The sequence below is a fragment of the Cydia splendana genome, chromosome 3 (genome assembly GCF_910591565.1).
Source record: "Cydia splendana chromosome 3, ilCydSple1.2, whole genome shotgun sequence".
Taxonomy (NCBI): Eukaryota; Metazoa; Arthropoda; class Insecta; order Lepidoptera; family Tortricidae; genus Cydia; species Cydia splendana.
In genome coordinates, this window is record NC_085962.1 from 7,354,327 (window position 1) to 7,360,995 (window position 6,669).

Consider the following 6,669-nt stretch of genomic DNA (forward strand, 5'->3'; position numbering starts at 1 on the left):
TAGCGGTCGTATCTCTCCTAATCGTAACAGACGTGTTTTGTTAGAGAGTGAATCTTCTGTACCTAGTAGTATCATTTATTCTGTGCTACGGGTTATGGCGCATCGTCGTCCAAAGAGATTCTCGGCGCAACTTCGCAGTCATTGGAAATTATAATTAACCTTCTTAGGCTTTAGAATGTTCTGTAAATAATTCTGCGGATGCTCATTTCAAACTAGTAAGAACGTACCTATCCATTATCCAATTGGATACAATTATCGCTGTGATAAATGATTAAATATATAGGTATAATAAACATAATTTAATTCTACCAGATTTGGATAAGATTAACATATATTATCTTAACATTATAATAGGATGAGATATTTAGAGTCATGCGTAATGTGGATGACTGCAAAGCCTTACAAAAAGACTTGGATCTTTTTGATTGTATTGATAATAAGTTGTCTATAAATCCAGACAAATGTTTCGTTATAAGTTTTAGCAGGAAAAGGAATAGTATTAATTTTGATTATAAACTTTGCGATAAAAAATTAGGTAGTGTTCACCAGATTCGAGATCTCGGTGTCATAATGGACTCAAAACTCACTTTTATACCTCACATTGATGACATGTTAGGTAAAGCATTTATGAAATTAAATTTCCCGCGTTAATATCTCTTTGAATATTAATCCTAGCGAAAAATTGTACTGAATCTTTCTTGTAGGCAATTTTATGCAGATTACTTATGTAATAGAACATTTTTTGCTATGCGCCACCGTTTAAGAGTTATTTACGAAAAACTAAAAAAAGGGACCTTTAATGTCAAATATCTCACTTCCGGTCAAGATATCGATCAAGCAACCGGCAAATTCGGATTCAGCGGGGTTTAATTAGGTTAAAAAACCCGGTTGCCAAAAAGTAATATGCTTTGCCAGTAGAAATCGATTTTATGAAAAATATGACCAGTCTATTTATAAATACACTTTTTACAGAGTTTGTACTAACTACGCGAAAATGTCTGCATTTACATTTACCTACTAATATTCCCTCTTTATAGATTTTTTGGAAAATTATCTCTTTTAAGTCTTCATCGTTCGTGTGTTTGTGTTTTAATTAAATAATTCATATTATGTGCTTCCTTTCATATTCAAAACGGGAATATTTGTTTTAAACTAGAGCACAGAGAAAACATCCTCCAGACTTAGCATAGTCGCGCTACCCCCTCTGCCACGCATACGGTAATTTTACTCCATGTTCCAGTCGAAAGTGTCTTTGTGTGACGTCCATGTCTTTGAACGGACCAATCACGGCACGGGATTTCGCTCACCTCGTCCCGCGCACCCCCGAATTTTTGGCATCATCGGTTGCATGAAATAATTGCTCTAAACTCGGTCTAGAGGATTCCTAGTCTATGAACTAGAGTAATTAAAAGAAAAGACAAGATTTCTGATTTGTCATCCTTTGAAATAGGGTGTTTCCATAGTGAGGTGGTTCCGATCCGGGTGCCGCGTGATGCTGCCGGTTTCATTTGCCACGGAGAGCTCCGCAAATGTTTGCGCCGTCTTAATTAAGCCGATATTGCGGTGTTCTTCGAAAAATAATACTAAATCGCCTCCAGTGTGCAGTGGAAACACAGTTAGGGTTTCGTAGTAGCACAGAATAAATAATAGTAGGTAGGTACAAAAGGAAACTTCCTACAAAACCGAAGTTTGACAGCGGTTCAGGGTCGCATCATGCTGTCCCTTTCTAATATATGGCACTATCCCTTTCGGCTATTTACGTTTGTCAAAATTCAAGCCATTATCTTATCTGTGGTTGTGCACGCAAAGGGACGTCAAGTTGTGTCAACCCTAATAATTGCTCGGAGCAATGCTGAGCCGAACGGAGGCGAGTTTGCCCGAATTGAGGAGTTTCGCACCCCTGGAGTAGCAGGAGTAATAATCTAGATCATTTTTTTAAACGAAAAAACTGTGGATTTTAGCTGGGGTTTGGAGAGCCCTGTTCTAAAGCGCTATTACTAAATAAATAAATATTATAGTAGGCAGGGTCACTACCCACTAGGCCAGACCGGTCGACAAAATACGGGACAAAAACGGGACCAGTAAAAATACGGGACGTGATACTTAAATACGGTGACAGTCCCGTATATATATACGGGACGTATGGCAACCCTACCTATGGTTGACTGGTAAAGAATGCCTATTGACATTAAGACCGCGTGTATATATTTATATGCCATAAGATTTAAAGAAATCAATAAAACCGGCAAAGCCTTAATGAACGTTTCTTTTATTTTTTGCCATTTTTATTTATTGTGACCTTTTATGCCACTTTTGTGTTATTTCTACTCAGAATCACGAGCTCTTTCGATCCTAATGGGATAAAAAAATACATTGTAACAGTTTTTCGATCAGGTCACGTGTCCGTCTTACGTCTTACGAATCTTACGGTCACGTGACCTGTCGCTAGTTTAACATTTTTTCCCCATCACAAAAAGTGCACAGCGCCGCAAAAGAAGTTTTCACTTCAAAAATTTCCCCATACACTTTGTATGGCGGTAACAAAAAGGAAAGTTTGAAAAATGTATGGAAATTTTAGGACACTTTGTTTCTCCTATAAGGATGAAAAGGGCTCGCGATCCTGACTAGAAATAACACAAAAGTGGCAAAAAAGGTCACAATATATAAAATGGCAAAAAATTAAAGAAACGCTCTAATAATAGAGTACGGTATACGCTTGACCGTTTTTTATTTAGACCGCTAGCGCGCCCGTATTATGTCAATGGCTTTTATTGCAGTGGTTTTTCTGGGTATCCGAACCGTTTCCAGATTCAATTCCATTTTTGCATGTTCAATATCGCTTGCCTTGTCATTCCTTGTTGTGTGAAAACTTGTAACCTGTAATCGCACAACCGTCGTTGGAAAGAGAGGCAAACAGTGAAGAAAAATAATAGAAAATACTTAAATAAATAGGCTACATCCATAAGAAAATAAGAGTTATCAGACGGCTCAGGCCGCGTAGCCAAGATGCCAAACGCTTACGCTCCGTAGCGATCGAAACGCAACTGTCACTGTCACACTAATACAGAAGAGTGATAGAGAGACATAATGCTTTTCGTTGTCGAAGCGATAGCGATTGTAACCTTGGCTAGGCCAGCAGGGCCCCGTATTTCGTATAGCCTAGGGTTCAGAGAATTTCGGTTTGGTTATCAGTAAGTAACGGCTCGATTCGGGAAATGAATTAGAGATGCACTAGATATGGAATAGTAAAGTTACGATCACGTCAAAAGGTACCTTTATGGCGGCTGGCGCCGCGATTCGGGAAATGAATTAGAGATTCACTAGATATGAAATAGTAAAGTTACGATCACGTCAAAAGGTAACTTATGGCGGCTGGCGCTTACGTCGCATAGCGCCGCAATAATATTGGAGCAACGTTAATAATAGCGTAAGCGCCAACCGCCATAAGGTACCTTTATCTCTGGGACGTCACATATCTTTACTATATCGTATCTAGTTAATCTCTAATTAATTTCCCGAATCGCGCCGAAGTTATTTTCGAGTTACAGGGAGTAGGAAGCTGAGAATCAAAGAGAAAGGAAAACCAAAACGTTAATTTTATTATAAGACTAGCGACCCGCCCCGGCTTCGCACGGGTAGTTCATTTAATTTAACACAAAACCTTTACAAATTATACACCTAAACCTTCCTCAAGAATCAAGTGCTATGTAAATCGCATGGAAATCCGTTCAGTAGTTTTTGAGTTTATCGCGAACATACAGACAGACGGACAGACAGACGCAGCAGTGGACTTTGTTTTATAATATATTATGGATTACCCAGTAACCCAGAGAGGCATGAGATGCTACACTCTTGCAGATATTCTTCATTGAGATATTATTACTATAGATAAAATAGTAAACAATGAAATTGTCGCAATTGCAACCTGTGCCTCAAACAAAAACGTCGTAAGCGCCTCAAAATTCAAGGCGCTTACGCGTGTCGATCGCGAGACTCACGCTCCGCTTCTATGGTTGGTTGTCAAAATAACATCAACTCATGGCGCAAAATACTGGTTCTGTGTGCCGGTTCTATACGTTATTAATAATAAATTCAATGATATTCTCATACCTAATTTGGCATCGCAGAGAAACCGAACTTCTGTTCCTTTGACAGCATTGATCAAAATTCAGTTTATAGGAACCTAAAGCGAAAGGAGTTCGCATACTTTCACAACTTGCAGAATTTCGACGAGTTATGAATGACTCGAATTAAATTCTCCAGTGCGAGATAGATTTAATTAAATTTCTTCGATTAATCCGTTTACAGTGTTTTGGAGGATTTAAAAAATGCTAAAATTAAACTATGAAAACGATGACTCACGCTAGACCGGGCTGTGGCGTCCGACATTTTCTATGACGGCTGATCGGTGATCACCGGTACTTTCCATAGAAGCTCAGGCCCGGCCCCGGCCCGGTCTAGCGTGAGTCATCCTTAAGCTTGTCTCTTTCTCTTGCGATGTGCTTCGCAGGTGCACATCTCTCGCTTGCCTTGGCACGAATAAAGAGCATCTGTACAATTTGTTCAATTTTAGCGCTTTAATTTTGGAACGCTTTAAAACCTACCTACTTATCTGGAGTTTAATATCTTTGCGTGGTAGTGGTGCGTGGCTTCTTCTTCCTCGCGTTATCCCGGCATTTTGCCACGGCTCATGGGAGCCTGAGGGCTACTTGACAACTAATCCCAAGAATTGACGTAGGCACTAGTTTTTACGAAAGCGACTGCCATCTGACCTTCACCGAAAAGCAACTGGTAAATATCAAATGATATTTCGTAGATACATAAGTTCCGAAAAAATCATTGGTACGAGCCGGAGTTTGAACCAGTGACCTCCTCCGGATTGAAAGTCGCACGCTCTTACCGCTAGGCCACCAGTGCTTAGCTCATTGCGTGGTAATACATGGTTAACGCCTTATTTGTAATTTTCATGGGATATTTATGACGCGAGCCGCGTGCGGCACATTTATCTGTTTTTAATCAAACGCAAACAAAGCCAGCGCCGGGGGACTGATAGTGGGCTCGTGCTGTGTAATCAGGATGGGGCCAATGAGAAAGCGGAATCATAATTTAATAAGAATTTTTAATGTACCTACAAATCATGGCATTAGTTGTCAAGCGGACCCCAGGCTCCTATGTGAGCCGTGGCAAAATGCCGGGATAACGCGAGGAAGAAGGAAGGAATGTACCTACATTAAAAGGGCTAAGATCTAGGGATAAGTATGGTTTTAAGCAAAGGCGCATAACACTTCCGTGGGAGAACCGGACAACGTTCTATACCTACTATGTACTTATACATATGGTATGTTAGTTCTCCCCAATGTGCTTGCGCTCATTCGACCGAAACGGGACAGACGATATTGGTAGGTACGTATGTACTTTAAAAACTCACGAAAGACATTTACCCAATTTGGAGTAAATTAATCACATCAGATCTATAATAATTATACACGGTGGCTAAAAAAAAACTGCATTTCCGCGGCTAGGGAGGTTTTGAGATTATACTGAGTAACTTTTTTTATGAGAGATTACTAAGAGATTATATGGAACCAACCCCGAAATCGCGAAAAAAAAATTTACCCACCCATAGAAAATGGACCTGCCAAAATGTATGAAACAGCCAAATTTATTTTTCGCGATTTCGGGGTTGGTCCCATAGTAAAAGTTGCTCAGTATAAGCCCAAAACCTCCCTGGCAACGGGAATGCAGTTAATTTTTAGCCTACCTGTATAGGGGACGATGGCTATATATGGTCGTAATAGGAAAAGGTTACGCTTGAAACAGTTCAACTACAGGAGAGTGAGGGTAATAGGTACTCTAGTGGACCTTATATCTCATAGCCATGAGTCACCTGCTGCATACTTGAAACCTGCTGCTTATTGCTCCTAGCTTCACCATATACATTGTATGTTGTATGAACTCAACTTAAACGCGGTTCATAATTTTGTATTCGCTGCAACAGTTCAGTGCAATTTGTGTTCTTTCATGTTTTATGTTTCTTTTTGTACAATAAAGTATTTTACTACTACTACTACAGTGCTCATAACCTCATTATATGTAGGCTAATTTTATTCTGAACGTATATAAGTTAAATACGTTAATATCGTGTTTAATAAAATTAATGTGTTGTATCCGCTACAACAGTGACCCTAGCCTCGCTGTATGGATGCGTGAGTTGACTCTGTACCGCTGGGAGTTAAACTCGCTAATCTCATAGTTAATCTGCTGGATGCTTGGTATTCGCTATAACTGTGCCCCCGCCTCAGAGCGTGGATATGATCTGTCATGTGTGTGCAAGTGCCAGAGTTTAGCTTCAGGAATGGTGATTAACTAAACTAGCTTAGACTAGTGGCTCTGTGAGCTGTAGACCTCGCAAGCATAGCTTATTGGGACCATGCACGATGACAGCGCCACACAGCGGTTTGATCAATCAACAATACGAAATTTTTTATTTATTAAAAAAAAAATACGTAGTTTAAGTGAAAAAAAAATACAAAAAGTTATGTCTTAGTGGGGATCGAACCCAGACTTTCTGTTTGCAAACAAAAAAAAGCGAATGTTTGCAAAATGCGCCATGATAGTTCTTAGCTAAGCTGACGACATTCGGCTACTCATTCTCGAGTAAAAATATCT